Source organism: Crinia signifera, chromosome 2 (genome assembly GCF_055691185.1).
Source record: "Crinia signifera chromosome 2, ASM5569118v1, whole genome shotgun sequence".
Lineage (NCBI taxonomy): Eukaryota > Metazoa > Chordata > Amphibia > Anura > Myobatrachidae > Crinia > Crinia signifera.
Window position 1 is genome coordinate 47,114,559 of NC_139218.1, and position 19,892 is coordinate 47,134,450.

Below are 19,892 nucleotides of genomic sequence, written 5' to 3' on the forward strand. Positions count from 1 at the left end.
AGGGGCACCACACGATTTTCCGGCCATTCCGGTAGAGTAGGCAAGCATGCTGTGTATCAGTACCAGAAGGGATAGGTGCCTGCGGCTGTGCTTTATTATGTAGACTGTATTTTATTCTGTTTTTGACAAATTCATTTCTATCCCTTGCTAACAAAATCCTGGGCATTCCTTTGCCTGGAACCTTCGTGTTTTTGGAGACATTAATTCCTGGCAGCGCCAAGACCTGACACTTCCCCAAGCTGCGTTGCCAATCTTCCAGGGGGAAGACTGGCTCAGAACCGGCCTGCCACTTGTTTTGTCTGGGAGGATTACAAAGATATTTCTGTTTTAACTCACAGTCAAATAGACAAATGGTTCCTTGACGTTTTAATTAGAGGGAGTAAAGTAAATTTATGTGGAGATGACAGTTGTACTGGAAGTCTCCTGATAGATCACATTGTACTAACTGAAAAGATATTCATCATACTTGCTGGTTATAGTTACAATCTCTGTGTAATGATATATCTAAAGATGCACAAACTGCTGAGTGGAAGTTGGGATTTTTTTGAATGCAAAGCAATGAAGTTATTTGTTTCTTACTATACTTTTACTGTGATTCCATTCATTCTGCCTTGAAGTCATTCGGTATTAATCATTTTTAAGTGAAATAAAGTTCTGCTACATTTTATTTCTATGTGCAGTCAATGACGACACAGGTGAGTTATTATAGGCGGTGATACTGATTGACCCGCAAAGCTGTGAAATGTTCTACTTTGTGGGTCCTCTAAACGCTGCCCGGGGCCACGCTTCCCTGGGGCAAAATCTTCTCTCTGGTGTCTGGTGGACGTGGAGGGCAGCTAACACCCGCTGACATCAGCTGCCTGCCCCCCGCACCCGCATCATAGGCAAATGTCCATGGGAACGCACATGACATGTTGGGTGTTCCCATGGGCGCGACCAAGGCCCGCCACCCCAAGAGTCCCACCCGTACTGCTGTGCGCGATCGGTCGACGAATAATCAATTTGTCGTGGCTGTTTGTACAATGCATCTGTGCATGCGCAAAAATGTTTTTGCGCAAAACATCACTCCCCTGTGCGAACATGCAGGGGAGCCATCAGACCAGAATGAGGGCCATAATGTGGGGGCAGTTGTGTGGTATGTTTATATGCTGGTTCAATCTGATTTAAGCATTAGGTGATCCCTTATGACACTATCAAATCAATGACCAACAACTGCATTCATATACTATAACTGTTACCTTATTTACTAACACTCCATTTAGGAACAAGATTGTTCTCTGAGCCAAGACAGCCAATCAGCAACTAGATTGCAACTGCATACCTTCCAACATGACCCATTGCATTCGGTACACCATGCTCTGCTCCTGGACTTCCCTGGTAATGTAGGATTGCCAGCACCTGTGTGGAACTAGGTAATTGACGAGAAGGGTGTTTCAACGGGTTGGGATCATTTGGTCTATTGCATTATGGTCGAAAGTCATTAGGTCGAATCCATTAGGTCGACATGCTAAAAGGTCGACATGACTCTAGGTCGACATGGGAAAAGGTCAACATGATTCTAGGTCGAAAGGTCATTAGTTCGACAGGTCATTAGTTCGACAATGTCATTAGTTCGACATTGTCTATGTCGACATTCACAAGGTCGACATGGGGTTTTTCACTGTTTTTTTACCTGAATGTCAACACAGTCGACATGGACACAGTTTAAAGTGCACTGCATCCCCTCGCATCGCTCGCTGCGCTCGCTATGCGTCTGGCACGGTGCCTCGCTACGCTCGGCACACTATTTTATTCTCCCACCACGCCCTAGTGGATGGTAGGGCATGAAATACCGCCTGTCGGCAAATGTTGGCTCAAAAAACAGTGAAAAACTCCATGTCGACCTTGTGAAAGTCGACATAGACAATGTCGAACTAATGACCTTGTCGAACTAATGACCTGTCGAACTAATGACCTTTCGAACTAGAATCATGTCGACCTTTTCCCATGTCGACCTAGAGTCATGTCGACCTTTTAGCATGTCGACCTAATGGATTCGACCTAATGACTGTCGACCATAATGCAGTAGACCAAATGACAGCATCCCGTTTCAACACAGGTGATGACAATCATACATTACCAGGGACGTCCAGGAACAGAGCATTGTGCACCGAATGCAATGGGTCATGTTGGAGGGTATGCGACTGTCTGGATAGTGAAATCAGTAGTCTTATTGGTTGCTATTGTTTAGTGAAAAAAAATTGGCATACAGTTGTAGTTGGTGTAGAAATCACATTTGGTCCTTTCACATGCGATGTATCACATGTGATCCGTTTACCACTGCCGGGAGGGGGGTCCAACCTCCAGATCCCATCCAATGCGCGCATTGGATCGGATGTCAAACACCTCCAATTTGGGCCAATTTCTTGGGTCGATCTGTAAGAATCAAGTCAAATCGGCCCAAATCGGACTAGTGTGTGGTTGCCTTTAGAATGTAAATCACTGGCGGTCTGATGCTACCTTGCTTCCATCGTCGCAGATCTGTGCTGCACAAGTGTCTGTGAAAAGTATGGACGCAACTACTTCGTGCTAGGCATCGCTGGTCCATGGAGCCCTGAATAAGGCCCTAAATGTAATGTTAGTATGGGCTGGAATAAAGTTTACTTCTGGGGGAAGTGACCAGTGGGGCCCCTACCAATAAAATTGCAATATAATATGCTGGTGCACGCAATGTCGATGCAGGTGACTGGACCAAGTTAAGTAATTTCTGCAATGTACTCGTCCTGTGGTTTTTAATCTACCCTATATTCACAGTAAGGAGTATTGAGAAGCTTCTGCTACACATATGTTCCTGAAGTGCGCCGGAAATATACCTCTCCCCCCCACCCTACACTACAAAGTCAGCCTAAACAGTGGTGCGTCACCCCTGCCAATAGAATCGGGTTATTTATTAGAGCTTTAACGAGGCAAAATACACCTGGGGAGCTCTCCGACAAGGATTACACTTGTGGACTTTACTAGCTGGCAGACTGAGTCAACAGAAGTACTGTAAATGAGATAAGGGTGTCATTGTCTTCTGCTGCCCACTGCTGTAGTGTCTACGTTCCTAAGGTCCAACGAAACCCATTATAAAAACATTTCTGGGGAAAAAATCTAGACCTGGATCAGGCATGTTTTTCCCATCTTCAGCAGGCTAAGCCTCTGGCCAAATTGCCTACCTCATTACTGGTGAAAACACCATTTATTTTTGAAAGCCGAAAATTGCTTTTCTCTTCTCCCAAACACTTTAATCTGTTTTCTTACATCCACTTCAAACCTTGTTTATGAACATGTAAAATCAAGACAAGTCAGATTTGGATTAATGGTCGGAACAGCCAGAGAGAAATCTAGCCTGGTAATTAGAGACAGAATCTAACTGATTAGCTTGTCTCGGATTATTGTCGCTTGCTTTTCTGCATTTTTATTCTTCCGCGGTCTTCAAGTATTTGGTGATATTCCTGAACATCTGCAAACCTGATGTCAGCTGTCAGTGCCAAGTTGGTTTTCAGCCAGTCTGGTCCCAGTCTTTGCCAAAATAAATTAAAGTCCAATATTACTTCAGAGCTTACATGGCCGATAGATAACTAAATGACTCACTTATTTTTCAGGTATTTTTTGTCTAGATCTTCAGGGGAAATAAACACTGGAGGATCTACAGCATTCAGGCATCTGAGTGGATCATGTGCACATTCCTGACTTAAAATAAAAACTCTGAGTGATATAACTAGGACATTTGGTAGGCAATCTGTGACTCCCTAGCAGTTGTTCACCTCTAGCTCCCAGAAGCCTTTGCTCAGGACCAGAATCCAGTGAAGTTGTCCCTGTTCATAAATTGTCAGGTTTGGGGTCTTTTGGGAGTCAGTAATGAATGAGTGAATTATTGAGCTAGCAAAGTGAAATTATTATAGTCTTCTGACAAAACACATTACTGCTCATTCAGCTGCTCTTTTGTAAAATGTTAGGAGGAAAATGTAATGGAGATTATAGACTTGATTTGTACATTTTCTGCTGATCCTGACAATCTCTTTCCCTGGTTCTGTTTTTCTTCTCTACTACCTCTCTTTAACCACTAATTCTACATTTACTCATTAAGGGGTCCATTTACTAAGCCTTGGAGAGAGATAAAGTAAATGGAAATAAAGTACCAGTCAATCAGCTGCCATGTTACAGTCTGTGTTTGAAAAATAACAGTTAGGAGCTGGTTGGCTGGTACTTTATCGTCATCCTCTTTATCTCCAGCTAAGGCATACCTCCTAACTTTCACAACTTGTAAGTCGGGAACTGCTGCGCCAAAAGTGTGGCCGACTTGAAAAAGGGATGGGGCTTTAGGCAGAGAGGCGTGGCCTCTCGGCACAACTCCCGTTTTTGACAATTTGGGGTATGCCCAGGCCGACCTGAAAAAGGGATGAGGTTTCGAGATGGGTGGGCAGGGGTTTGGGCAAAGGGGCGTGGCCTCTTGGCATGACTCCTGTTTTTGACAATTTGGGGTATGCCTAGCGCTCCCTGAGGTTCTGGGCAGCCTCCGCACCTCCCTCCCTGCATGTGCAGATACTGCGCGAGTGCACACAGCATCTGTTTAGCTGACAACGATTGCTCTGCAGTAATTGCTGCTCTCCCTAACTGTTCCACTACCCCCCCCCCCCCCCCCAGCGGGACACTGTGACCCATGGGTGGTACAGCGGGACAGTCTGCAATTAGTGGGACCTGGCCCGCTGTAATCGGGCAGTTGGGAGGTATGAGCTAAGGCTTAGTATATACACCACTTTAACCTTTTTCTTTTACACAATTGTGCACTTTACTGTAGACTAAAGGCGCGTACACACGGGGCAACTTCAAGGCTATTTCTAAGCAATCTGACTACATCTCTTCGAAATTAAGCACACATCTTGTGTGTGCTGAGAGATCTGTGCTTGAGCACATGGCTCAGCATGGGGAACCCTTCGCCCCGTGTATGCGGGCCTTAACCATTCCAATACATTTGTCGTGTGTACCTGCTCACCAGTCAATGAAATCAAATAATAAATAAATTAAATAAATGGAGGTGGGGTTCTAACAATTGATCTAACAATATAATTATAATGTTATTTTTTTTATTCTAGAATATATGCTCAGCAGCATTTGATGAATTGATGAGATGTATCTATCAATGGAAGAAAATCTATGGAATAGATAGTTATATCCTGTAGGCCATATTGACAAAGTAAAGGGGTGTACACACAGAGACCCTTATTCTGATTGAGTCAGATGGCTCCGAATGCGGCCGGCCGGCCGATGGTTGGTGTTTGCGCATGTGCAGAGGCGTATCTGCGCATGTGCGAACGCCTCACACGTTCGAACACGGCGCGAGGTACGGAACCATCCGAGCAGGGGGTGGAGAGGGACGTGAAGGGTTGATTTTGCTCATTGCCATATGCATTTCATGGGCGTTCCCATGAGAAAGCTGGGCGTACGTATGGTAATCCGGCCGTGAGTCACGTGTGGGGGGCGGACATATGACATAGCCGGATGCCAGCTGCCCGCCCATATCCCTGCTTTAGCACGGAGAAATGCCTGAGTGGTCTGGAGCACTCGGTGCTGCCTGACCACTCGGTCCAGCATTCGATGGTCGGCGACTATCGACTGATGGGGGAGGTTCCCACAGATGGAGGAGGTGTTCACATGAAAAATTCACTCGCGGTCCGTTCGGTCAGTGTCTTACTGCATTCGAACGGTGTGAGCAATCCGTACGGAAGGCGGAGTTAAGAACACTTGGTTCCTCTCCAAAAATACGCATCCGTGCGATTCAACTAGAATAAGGGCCAGAGCGATCCTTTGAAGCGATTTTGACTACATAGACAACATCGCTTAGAAGGTTAGTAAAAATCGCTGACAAGGTTAGACAAATTGCCCTATGGGCGATAGCAATGCGCGGCCCCGCATAAGTGAATATCGTTTAGTAAATATAGTTGTCATGCTAGGAAATTTTGGCTAGATCGCTGGCTGTCTAGTCAAAATCACTGATGTTCACTGCTGGGGGCGATATTCACTAAGCAATCTGCAAGTATCAACCCAGAATGTTAATTCTAGTATAGTATAGACAAAATCGCTTAGTCAAAAATTGCTGGTACATATAGTCAAATTCGCTTAAGGTGCCCATACACGGTGAGCTGATCGGCCCGTTGTGGGCTGAATCGCATCCCATTGTAACACATGCGATTTGCGTGCAATGCGATGTATGGGCACCATTAGTCACAATCGCTCACCAGCAAAAATCTCACCCCTGAGTTTGAAGAAACTCAGGAGCCCGAGGTGTGCTCCCTACCACCAGTGCTGTGCCTAAACACGTGCAAAGGGGGCCGTGCAATCGAATTGGGCCATCTCCCGAAGGAGACGGGGCCCCGTTTTTCCCCTAACCCCTCTCAACCATAAGGCCGAAGAGGGGAAAATAGGGAACGGTGGGTCCTCTTCGCCGAAGCTTAGAGAGACCCTCATTCCTCAACCCCCGGAAGGGTTAGGACGTTGGGTCCTCCGCACCCGAAGGTTTGGAGAGACCCTCAGTAGACTTCCCTCCGCCTTGCGGCTCGGGGTCGTCCTCGGGGGGCACGAAGCTCTCCCCAAAAGGCGAGAGTTTCGGCACATTGGGGAAATGGAAGGCCCGAAAGGGTCGACCACACTACCCAAAAAAACGTGACAAACTACAAAAAAACAAGGAACGTGAAAAGTGACAAACGTGAGAGGGGAAGAGAAATAAATAATAAAGATACCTCATCCAGAAGGCCGGGGTGGGGGTGTGAAAAATTGTCCTACCTCATCCAAAAGGACGAGGTAAGGACGTGATGCGTCGCCTGAAGGGGAAGTGCGCAGTGCAAGTGCTTACTAGTGCATGGTGATTTTGGGATCACCCGTGCATGTTCGGCACCCCCAAGTTTCCGTGGGGGCACAGTGCAGCCTCGGACTCCAAGCAACCGACCGATCAGCGTCCGACCAAGGTTTCTCCGTTCCCATCGTAGGGCATTTTCCAGCCCCCGGCATGGGAATGGGTACTCCAATGGGCTTTTCGACTGACTCCCTTAGGGGCTGCGACCCCCTCGGAAGAGCAATCTACTCAGTCTCAGTGTTTCTCCGATCCAAAGGTTAAGGTACTAAGCTGGGCCTTTCGCGGTCTCCCCATCAGAGGCTACGAACCTCTGGAACAGGAGCCATCTACTCAGTCCCAGCCTTTCTCCGCTCCTTGGGAATGGATACTAGACTGAGCCTTTCGCTGTCTCATCCTTCGGGGGCTACGAACCCCGTCAAGAGAGTCAAACTACTAGGCCCAGTGTTTCTCCCCCCCTCTTACCAGTGGATTTACGGAAACAACACCTCCTACCAAAGGCAGAGGTGAAGGTACTCAGCCAGACTTTTCACCACTCCCAGGCAAAAAAGAGGGGTCCCACACCCTCTGCCCATCAGAGCAGCTACTCAGTCCAGCCTTTCTCTATTCTCTGCCAGAGGCCAGTCCATATCCACTGATAAGAACAGATACTACACTTGATCTTAGCCAAAAGGCAGAGAAGCGATAATTCGGCCTGGTAATCTCACCCCTGCTCTATAGTAACTATATATATATATATGGAAGAACTGATATATGTGAGAAAAAAATCAGAATAAACCACCCTAAATGTACTCTCTTTTGTCATGAAGCGATCCTATAGGTCGTTTCCTAATTGGGATGTAAAGGGAACACTGTCAGGTTCTGTAGATTCAAACTTACTTGCTAACAAAGAGAAAATGTGCAGTATCCTATGGTAACTTAGAGAAAACAATAAACAGTCAATTGTTTACATGCAAATTAGGCAATGAAAGTAAATGTTTGATTGGCATTTGCTCCTTTTATTTAGTGAATAACCCTCCAAGGGCATTCTTCAGTTTGCTTGGGAAACATTCACATTTCACCTGGAGAACCAGCTTCTAATTCCCGACGTTTACAGTGTCAGATTTAAGCACTCTATCGGGCTGCTGAGGTAAATAATTACCTAATTCCCTGGGAAATAAAAGGCGTTATTGTTTCATAAGCAGCTACTGTGATAGATTTACAGATATTTTAAGAGCATTAGTTTATGTGGAAGTGGATTTCAAGAAAGTGGGTAGAGGCAATAATTCAACACAGGCTTTAAAGTGGAACGATCTTGCAAGTAAAGATTGCAGGCGGCGTGTCTCCTCGCTCGTATACAGTAGTTTTGGTTTCTATTGTCAGAGTTTGGAATGGGTGGTTTCAGTTACATTGAATTGTTGCTATTTATTTTATGTACATAATATAAAATATTTTTTTCTGTGTTATGTTCGCATATATGTCTGTATATACACGTATGTGAAGGTGCATTTGTTATCTCTGTATCTTTCATTCCGTAATGAGCTGACTGTGGGGGTGATTTAGTAATGGGCAGGTGGGCTGAATTCTGGCCTGTTTCGATGGTGGGGGGGGTCGATGCCTGCTGAGTGGGCGGATGACGTCACATGACAACAGCGCCCGCCCCCTCTTCGGCGGACTCCAATGGAAATAAAAGTCAGTTTAGACTTAAGCTGGCCATACTTTAGAAAGATCGATCTTAAGATCGATTGCGCTCATGATTGTGTACAATTTCCCTTGAAATCCCCGGCAGTCCTTGGTGGTTTTTGGACACACAATCTACACACAATCCATCATACAATCAGTCATACAATCCATCTGCTGCATGATTGTGCACACAAGATGTGCACACAATCTGCATACAATCCATCATACAATCAGTCATACAATCCATCTTATGATTGATTGTATGATTTGTGTACACAAGATGTGCACACAATCTGCATACAATCCATCTTACAATCAATTGAGATTCTATGATTGGGTACAATATCTTTCTGATGTATGGCCACCTTTAACTTTTATTTCCGATGGAGAGATAAATCATTCGATGGTCGGCGGCCGTCACATTTATCCCATGCTACCGAGGGGATACGGTGGCTGGGGGGGAGGCGGTCATTCGGCCAGGCAGCGTTAAGCCGCTTGCTCAGCGGAGAATGAACGCTGCCTAGCGAGCGGTACTGAATCAGGCCCAGTGTGTCGTTAAATTCTCTTTTCCTTTTGTCCTTTAGGTCTGAGGTTTTCCAAGGGTGAGAATAGGGCGACTTCCAATCGGATGCATTTAGTAAACTGAGTGGAATATAATTTTTTCCTAATTTGCATAATCATCCATCACGTTCTGCACACCCCAATATTTATATGTGTGGATTTGTTTATATGGTTAAACTAAATAGACATTTTACATATGCTGCATTTGTGGGCCAAAGTCTCTTTATTTCCTACCTTCCCAGCGTCCACATCCTTTTTGTTTTGGCCCTGGTTTGGTTGGTGTTTTATCGTTCGCTATATAGTGATATGAAAGAAAGGACGGTCATTAGTCTGGGTGAAACAGTTTAAACTATCTAGTTGACAGGGGGCATGATATTCAACCTACATTCTGGGTACATTCTGGGTAATCAAGGTAGAGAGCTGAAAGGGTACCTCTGTGTTCTGATTTCTGTTTGACCACCTTAGGCGGTAACTGTCTACAATAGCAATGTTGTTAGTTTTTATTGTGCATTATTGGATAGTTCTAAAGCTGGCCATTCTTTTTTGCTGCTGTGCCCTTCTACCTAATTATCTATTGAAACAGTTCTCATTCATTTGTGTTTTTGTGGCTTTCATTATTAGTATGATGCTGTGTATTTTAAGTGCACAGAAAGGACGCCCCAAAGCTGATAGAAGTTACTGAAGGTCAGCTAACTGGATAGAGCGGGATCTACCACTAGATAAGTCCTGACTGCAATGCATCATGGGCTATCATTATATACTATCCCAGAACAATGGCGCCAACAATATTAGCTTGACAATATTATTTGTGTGATATTCATTATTATGCTTGTTAGTTGATTTCATGGTGGTTTATTGATTACAGGACACTGATATAATGGACTGAAATATATCCATCTAAGAAATATTTATATGAATTTCCCCTGTAATCCACTACGTTTGTATCCTTATTGGCAGTGGGTTTCTGAAAAAATTATAAGGAATGCAAATGCAAAAACCTGTACTTCCTTTACTGTTCGCATTGGCCACATTTACATTGCCAGGTTCTATCTCAGGAGTGTTCCTCGGGATACCAGTCCTTAGATTATATATGTGCACAGAAAGACTCAGCAGGAATGAGGAAACCTGGAGCCCACTGTACTCCAATAGCTCTTTCTATGGAACATCACAGACGGTGTAGTGGTTAGCGCTGAGGTCATGGGTTTGATTCCCACCATGGCCCTAACTATGCGGAGTTTGTATATTATCCCCGTGCTTGCGTGGGTTTCCTCCGGTTTCCTCCCACAATCCAAAATTATACTGGTAGGTCAATTGCTTCCAACAAAAATTAACCCTTGAATGTCTGTGTGTGTGTATATGTGGTAGGGAATATAGATTGTAAGCTCCACTGGGGCAGGGCCTGATGTGAATGTTCAAATATTCTCTGTAATGTGCTACGGAATATGTGTGCGCTATATAAGAAACTGTTAATAAATAAATAAAGAGCCTGGTTCTACCATCAGAAGATGGCTTTAGCAATCAGAGACAAGCTCCAAAAACTCTAGGCTTTTGTGGCATGATTTATACAGTAGACTGGTCTTGATGTCCCTTTGTAAATCCTTCCCCTTAGTGTATAACATGTAAGGTAAAATATTGTATTATTATTAATCTGCCCTTTTCCCTTTTATTGCAGCATAAACATTGGTCTTCTGTACGTCTTACAGGTCTGCATCATAAGGATACAAGGCTATCTGCTACACAAACTTGAACCATCGCTGTGTACTGTGGACAATGAGCAGCTGTGATTAGGCACCTGAAGGCCAAATGAAAAGGTAATATATGTACAATGCATATGGAGCTGTGGAGTAACACAGTCTGTGGGACAGATGTCCATCAGGGAATGATTGTATCTGACAACACTTGGATCGAGCACCAGACTACTGACTGGGGCCAGCCCAGAGTGTAGCTTCAATGTGTTTCCCATTATTTTAATAATTGTTTGAGGTCGTAAGCAAACCTGGGTCATCTGTTACTAGACGGCACTATGCAAGGACGGGGATTTTTGCAGCCCTGGATCAATTGGTCAATTATTGTTAATCAACATGCACTGGGTCGACATGGATAATATGTCAACACAAGCAAAACATCGACATGAGTTTTTTCAATTTTTTTTTTACTTTCCAAATCATAGTACCATCGAGGTGGACTATGATTTGGAAAGTAACTAAGCACAGTGGTACACAAATTGGGGGTCCATTTACTAAAATTTACAAATTGACACAAAACAAAAATTGGAAAAATTCAGTAGACCTTTCCATGTATTTAACATTTCCGAATCGACCTTTTTTGTCATGTTGACCTTTTGATGTCGACCTAGATACTGTCAACCTAATTACTGTAGACCCTATGATTGACACCTCTTCAGCCCACATTGATACAATGAACCATAGGTGCTGATTCTGTGGGTGCTCAATGGCCCGAGCACCCACGGAAATTGATGAGCACCCACGGGTCCTAGTCCTGCTGCTGGGCTGCCATATTAACTTGCTAATTTGCAGCTGCAGTACCCGCATCGCCGGACCTGCCACCTGGCAATAGTATGCCAGGATGGCGGGAAGAGTGTCTTCCATCCACGGAGTAATATGCGGTTGTGGGCCGGCCAGCATGTGCATGCTCTGGGCATGCTGTGCGGCTGAGTAGGGCGTGCTGTGCGACTAAGTAGCATTTATGTACCTGCACTGGGGGGGGGGGGGGGCATTTATGTATTTGGCACTGTGGGAGCATTTATGTATTTGGCATTGTGGGGGCATTTGTGTACTTGGCACTGTGGGGGCATTTATGTATGTGGCCGTAATGTGTAAAAAGGGGGACTCTGCTGCTGTAATGTGTAAAAAAGGGAACTCTGCTGCCGCAATTTGAATATTGGAGAATATAACTGTGGTGTGTAATATAAATTGGTATTATTTTGAGACCCCGCCCCTTCCCCATGAAGCCACTTCCCTATATTTTTGGCTTGAGCACCCACCAGCAAAAACATAAATCGGCACCTATGCACTGAACATCATTTTACTGGGCGAGACAGTTCTACCAGGCAATTTGTTCAGTGTGAAAGGGTTGACCCAGGTCTTAACTCCTGGGTCACCAACCCTGCTTTTAAACAGGGTCAGCAACCAGGATTTGCAACCCGGGTTGACCCTTTCACACTGAGGAAATGCCCGTGTAATTCAGCAAATTACCGGGTTGACATTTTTAATCTAGTAATTTGCTGCTCTTTGTGAAAGGGGATCAGACTGCACCTGCCAAAATGACCCGGGTAATTGCCGGGTCACAGGTCTGAAAGGGGTATAAGGTGTGTTGACTGGTGCGCATAAAACAGCTGTTACACTATAAAGGGAGGGTATGGAGACATCTAGAGAGTGGAGAAATTGCCCTTTCATTTTATTGACTGTACTTGCTTGTCTACTTGTCCGCTCTTTAGAAGGTTTGATACATCTCCATATGCACAGTATTAGTGATGGCCTACATTAACATCTTCTTTATTGCAGGTGCTGACTGGAAAACAGCGAAATCTACATTTATATGAACAGTAAAAACCACGTGATTCAGCATCAACAAGCTTTAATGTAAGTCGTGGAACTGTCTTTATAATGACACTAGTTGTCAGCTCATATGGGACACTGCAGTGACATTAATCTTCTAGGGCCCAGGTTCTCAAACTCGGTCCTCAGGACACAGTGCATGTTTTCCATGTCTCAACACAGATTCAAGTAAAATAATTAGTTCCACCTATGGATATTTTAAAATGTGTCAGTGAGTAATGAATGCACCTGGGCACCTGCCGGGTGACCTGGAAACATGAACGTCCTTCATTACATTGTTCTAATGTGTACTGCAGCAATGATATGTTGGACCATCAGCCACCATTTTGTGTGGAAAGGGACAATGGCGTAACTAGATATGTGTAGGCCCCATAGCAAAAGTTTGTAAGAGCCCCTTTGTGCCACCCAATGGTGAAAAATATATATGACACTTTTAACTTTGACAGGGAAGTTGGGCCCCTTTCATTTCTGGGCCCCATAGCAGAACATCCATTCGCATGCGTGTGGGGAAAATCGGCGTGCGGGCGGCGTTTAGTTGGTTTGCAAAGCTGCGAAATTCCCCATTTCTCTGCAGAAAATATACTAAGAATTGAAAAAACTATTAGGGGGTATTCAATCTGGAATTCCGACTTAAGGAACATCCTGACAGTTTCATCCGATACAACAGTAACTCGACAGCTAGAATTCAATGTTCCGGCTGTCGAGTGTCGGAAAGCCCGTGGATCGCCGAAAACTGCCGGAAATTGGTGATTTCCACCATTTCCAACAAAACAGATACGACTTTTTAAAAAGTCAGATCTGACACCCTTCAATGCTGTCGTTAACTGCAGCACTGAATAGGTGAGTGAGATATTTTCCCTGTCGATAAATACCTGCAGATTGAGTACCCCCCTAAGTTTAAGAAACGTAATATTACACATTATAAGATGAGCTGTTGGTTAGTTTTAAAATAGAGTAACACTGGCAGAAAGTTTATGGGGCAGATTTATTAAGCTTGGAGAAGAGATAAACTGGAGATAAAGTGGAGAAAAGGTAAAAGGAGATAAAACACCAGCCAATCAGCTGTGTTTGAAAAAGACAGTTGGGAGTTGATTTGGCTGGTGCTTTATCTCCTTTTACCTTTTCTCCACTTTATCACCAGTTTATCTCTTCTCTAAGCTTAATAAATCTGCCCCATATATCTGCCTGTACAGCTGGGGACAGTTATTAGTCTGGGCTATGAGCTCAGCACAGGAAAAAGACAAATAAACATGCCCAGAAAACTGGACATGTGATAGTAGATCAGGCTGCAGAGTCAGAAAACCACAGAGATGTTGAATGTTTCTTGTTTTTTTTTTCCTTTGGCTATTTAGCTGGACATGCAGTATATGCCTCAACCTATCAACTCTGTTAATGAGCAATAACAGATACTTAAACACTAATTATATCATTATATTCTAAGAAGAAGAAAAGCTATTGTGTACACGTTCTTCACTTTTCGTGAATGAATTATGAGAATGTAGAAAACTAATGCACAAATATGGTTTGCCACCAGGGGGAGACTTTGAGTCAGTACATTGTCTACTCTGCAAAAGGATGCAATGATAATAATGCTAGTAATATTACTACTACTACTCTACTACTACTACTACTACTACTACTACTACTACTACTACTAATAATAATAATAATAATAAAAATAATAAATAATAATGTTCATTTATATAGTGCTTTCCTCCCAAAGGGAGTCAAAGCGCTGCACATTTGCAGGAAGTAAATCATAGTACAAAAAAGTTAATCTTCTTTGATGCTCAACAGTATTGATTTATGGGGGGGAACACAAAACATGAAGGGAATATACAGATACAAGATACTACAGACTGTTTTTTCACTCATGGAAGTACCAGGCAAGATACTTTTATGAAGTACTTTTGTAATAAACACGGATATGTAATATGTTGTCCATATTAAAATGCAACGTCCAAATGATTTATTTTTTGGAATGTATCTATAGGCGACCCTTCGAAAGATGGGAGAGGTTCCCACTGGCATGCGAATGGTTGTTACATCCATTCGGCGCCGGAGGAAAGAACCCATCGTGCGAATGGGTGGGCGTACCACCATTCACCGGGCGGGTGGTGGGTGACTCGCAAGGGTGCGTATTCACGCCCGAGTAAGTCAACCAGAATAAAGCCCCTAATGCAACAATGTAAAGTGAGGACGCACATCCTTCCCTACGAGGCCACACCTACTTTCCAGACGCGTGCTTTTAGTGCCTGCACACAATCCCTATTTCATATTCCCATATGTCATGAGGTATGCCTTAAGGCATGTCATTAATTTTTTATACAGTTAATACATATGTTAATAAATATGTGTTCTTGAGACATAAGTTAGTACTGCGGGATCTGTAGATGTTTGGTCATCCAGCCATTCCCAACACAACCTTTCCTCTATGATCAAAGCCATCTGCCCTTGCTGATCTGCCTCAGCACGTCCAGCCATAACAGTCACATCAATATCTCTGAGGAACAAAATTATAAACAGTTACTGCTACAAATTCCTGTATACATTTGTGGCAACATTCCTGGAATGTAAAACAAATATCAAAAGAGCAATAATCATTCTGTTTTTATTGACTGCCCGCAGAATATATTCCATCTGCCATAAACCTCAGGGTATATAAACACGTTATATGCGCACTTGTTCTTTAGCATTCTTAAACTATTAGCAAGCATAGCTAGTTCCCAACTTTGAAACCTAGAAAATAGACCATTAATGTCTCCTCCAAGTGAGTGACGGAGATGGTGTTTCTGTGATTATGTCTGCAGACGATGGTGTAAACTCCAGGAATTTGCACAGTCCCTCCAGTCTTTCAACACACTCTGCAAAGTTTGCTTTTCAAGGGCAAGGTAAATGTTACATTCCTAAATCCTAGACCCATTCCTTCGTTTATTGCTGCGCTTATTTGGGAGTTTTCCCCATGAACAATGGTCCCAATTCTTCAGTGACAAACAGAGAGGTGGGAAGAATAGAAGGGAAAGAAATAAATCCATGAGGCAATATTGCAGATACTTTTATCTATGAAACCTCCTAAATAGGGCTAGTGGGGGTGTTGTCCATATTAACCAATGAGAAACTAGCTATCATTTTATAGTACTAGGTAAATGATAGGTTGAATGTGAGAGGTTGCTATGGGTAACCCCTGTCCTTATTAAATGGTTTGATACATCTCTATAGAGATGTATTGTATTTGATAACATGGGGCACAGCCGGGGCAGAGGCGGAACTACTATTGGTGCAGCAGGTGCATCAGGGCCTAAGGGGCCCACTGCTTTCCTTGTCACCTTCTTCCTGTCACCTATGGTTTTTCCTGTAACACTCTGCCTCTCCCTGTCACCCACTGCCGTGTTGCATATTGTGAACTTATGTTGGGGTGGAGGAGGGGCACCCAAATTATATTTTTGCACCTGGGCTCACCACCCACAAGTTTCAACACTGGCATGGGGCCTAATTATGCTGTATCCAATAACAACCAAGAACAGATTACTTTTTATTTTAATGTAGTTTAAAAAGTGAATGGAAACCTCTGGTTGCAGTGGGTTACAGCATAATCTAGAGTGGTGTCAATTCATTTAGCACAAGGATTGCTTGAGTTATATCGTATATTCATTCAGAAAATAAATACACAGGAAAATGAATAGGACTTTCAGGGGATACCTGCAAATATTTAGGGTGAAACTTAATAGGATGAGATTCAGAAAGTTTAAGAAATATTTGTTAAGAAATCTTCCAGTTTTTTTTTAAAGCGGCAATCATTTACACTTCAAAATCAAACTGGTTTTGTAGTGTAAATGATTGCCGCTTTAAAAAAAAATTAAAAAATCAATATTATAACCTTTGTATAGATTTGAATATATTACATGTTTTATTTTGTTCCTAAGGTACTCTCATTTAGGGGGGTATTTATTATATATCTTCCGGTGGAAATAGTGGCACTCGCCTATTCAATGCTGCCGTTTCCGACAGCACTGAAGGCTTTCAGATTCGTTAGTCGAATCTAAATTGTCGGAAACGGCTGCTAATTGTCGAATTCGTGGCTGATTCCGATAATTTAGCAGCCATTCCCGGCCATTCCCGACAAACCCCGGCCGTTCCGACACTCGACAGTTAAAACATTGAATACCGTCTGTCGAGTTACAGCCATAACAAATCGAAATGGGCAGGAATCCGACTGAAGGGAACATCCCGACAGCCGGATTCGGGATTGAATACCCCACTTAGTATGTTGCATACATAATACTTATATACATAATGCTTTACTAAAATGATTATCAAATACCAAGGCAAGCTGGATATATGTTGAGTGCTTGATTTAAAGACTTCAAAGCCAACAAATTTGTGCATGTAACATTTACTAGTTAAAAGCCCATCAAAATGACGGATTAGTCACTATCAGCTCCTACCGCCAATCTTTGTCTTCACTGCTCTATCTGTCCATATCAAGGAAGTTTGAAACCGATCATTTTGGTTTCACTTTTTGTGAAGGAGTAATTTTGAGTGGCATCTAGTGGTCACTGGCGGTATTTCACCTCAAAAAGTTAATATAGTATATCAAAAGTAGAATACCCTGCAAAGATCTATCTCTTGATAACATTAGCGGCATCATACTCGCCACATACCAAATTTGATAACCAAAAGCACGGAGGGTGAGGGGTTAAAAAGTAGCCAGCGAAGGGCTTCTGAGGAAGCGCAATTGGGCACCTAAGATGACATTACCCCTCCTTCCTTCAGCCGGAAGACAGAGGCCCTTATTCTAGTTCACTCGCAAAGGCAAATTCCTTCTCTAATGGACAAAACCATGTGCACTGCAGGGGGGGGGGGGGCAGATGTAACGTGCAGAGAGAGTTAGATTTGGGTATTATTTTGTTTCTGTGCAGGGAAAATACTGACTGCTTTATTTTTACACTGCAATATAGATCTTACTTTGTAGTAAAACCCCACCCAAATCTAACTCTCTCTGCACATGTAACAGCTGCCCCCCCCCCCCCCCTGCAGTGCACATGGTTTTGTCCATTTAAGAAGGAATTTGCCTTTGCGAGTGAACTAAAATAAGGGCCAGAGAGTGTAGAGAGGAACGATAGAACTCCCAGTCGCCCTGTATGTACCTTATGAACATGTGGCCAAAAACTAGCTCAGCACTAATTTATATACCCAAAAGTATATTGACCCCATTTATTTCTGCGGTTGCAGGAAAATGAACTGTACATTAGCTGAAGCTTGTTACAGACATTTAATAGACTTTCCTTAACCACATTTCTCATTATTTACTGCATCTCTAGAATGTCGGAGAGCCAGAAGAAACATTCTGCTAGCGCGGGGCTAATACAGCTAGATCAGCACTCTAGGCCGGTTCCTGCTGTAATGTTTGCACTTGTTATACATTCCTCTCCCAGGTTTCCGCCTCTATTCGCTGAAGCTGATCAGGAAACCGCTAGTGTCATTTACTTCCACTAACGAGCTGGGTTTGTGCACAGTGGAGAACTGGAATGTTTAGGGAGTGTTTAGGGACTTTCATTTGCGTACATGAATACTTCATTACTGTGATTATAGATCAGATTGATGGGGTTGGCGTGACTGCTCGACAGCTCTGATCTGGGTACCTAATGCGGGCTTGCAGTATAGTGAAACATGAAGATCATTAAGGCCATTTGTAACATTGCTGTGAATTGGTCATTGTAAACATATACCTTCAGGCCCTCGTCTATCCTAGGCCTCACTGAAACTATTGGATTGATAAAGGCCAAGAGGCTTGGAGAAAAACAAAAGTATAAAATCACTTTGAACTATTTTTTGGTGCTGCTCCTGAAGAAGTAGGGCCGGCGCCACCACTAGGCAGCTCTAGGCACTGGAGGGCGGTAGTTCGCCGTTCGCCCCCCGCATGGAGGTGAGCGTAGGTTCTGGAGCGGGCAGCGGTGTCCATGCCGCGAGGGTACCTGTGGCGCTGTGTATAAAGCTGGCGGCGGCGGGGTCCCTGCAGTGAATAGGAAATAACTAGCGTTATGCGGCGGCGCGGGAAGCGCTGCTGGGTTTGAAAACACTTGCCGCATGTGATTAGCTGAGATAGCAGGTAACCCCCCCCCCCCGCATCAGGGTGCCCCCACCCCGACTCGCCTGGGTCGCTCCGGTGCCTTGCACCGGCTCGACGAAGAAGGTGCATAGTGGAATGAGCGGGTCCCCATCAGCACATGAATATCGGAGACGGGAGCCTATCAAACTGGTGTCGGGAGAATGTGGTTTAAAACAAAACTGTATAAGATTCCGGTTAGCTCGGTAAGCTGAGAAGATCGCAGTTTATGGAGCGCCAGAGAGGCCGCACCACCCCACCATCGCCGTTACCCCCCGCATGCCGCTACTGCAGGAGAAGCAGCCGTGAACCATTCAATGGTTGGCGATGTCAGTCTCATGCGACATCAGACGCCCACCCCCAGCAGGTATCGGCCCGCCCGTGTACTCATGCGAACACCCAGCATTTCTATGGGGACGCCCATAAAATGCTGGGCGTTCCCATGACCAGGTGCCGCCCCGTCCTTCCCTCCCCACTGCGACCGGCCCAGCAACTGTGTATCCCGCTGCGGCCGTTCGCAGTTGGGGTTTGCACATGTGCACACCCCAACCATCGGGGCAGCGTCAGAATTTGGATCACTGCGTGTGATCCAGAATTGGCCCAAAGTCCAAATATCTTGCTCACCTATATATATGCACAACAACCTTATAGAGCGGAATTCAGTTCAAAGTGATGTGCCGCCACTGTTGCCCATGTATCAAGCACTTACAGTACTGCCGACATCACAAGCTTTCCCGCACCACTACAGAGGGTGAGATGTGCCAATCCGGATCTACAGATTTCCAGAGTTTGTGAATCGAATTGCTGTAAACTAACCTGTTATACAGTTTTTGAATGGGTGGTCATGTTACGCTTTTGTAGGCGCCTGGCAATTTATTGTATTTAGGGCCTGATTCAGGCAAATTCGGTACTTGTGTAGTTTCACGGCGCCAGACTCTGTGTATAACTGTGCGCGTGCCGCTCTAGCTGTTCTCAGCGCAGCGCATGCCTGCTTTACATATGCCTGCTTTACATATGTAATCTACGTAATCTACGTTATCAGCGTAGCGCCGGGCAGCAGCAGCGCACGCTGCCCAGCACTGACAGGTCACTGTGGTACTTGTAGTTCCACAGT

At 44.3% G+C, this 19,892-nt stretch overlaps 1 protein-coding gene and 1 pseudogene across 2 annotated transcripts in view; one reads left to right on the plus strand and one right to left on the minus strand.

The window, feature by feature from the left end:
* COL8A1 (collagen type VIII alpha 1 chain) overlaps positions 1-19,892 on the plus strand; it is a 94,027-nt gene that overhangs the window by 38,237 nt on the left and 35,898 nt on the right. Inside the window, exons 2-3 of one of the 2 annotated variants that reach the window (XM_083171966.1) lie at positions 10,767-10,905; positions 12,619-12,696. The gene's annotated coding sequence lies outside the window, so the exon portion shown is untranslated. The remainder of the gene's footprint in view (positions 1-10,766; positions 10,906-12,618; positions 12,697-19,892) is intronic. The other variant, XM_083171967.1, reaches the window with a different exon arrangement.
* LOC146060851 (U2 spliceosomal RNA) lies at positions 7,422-7,557 on the minus strand (annotated as a pseudogene).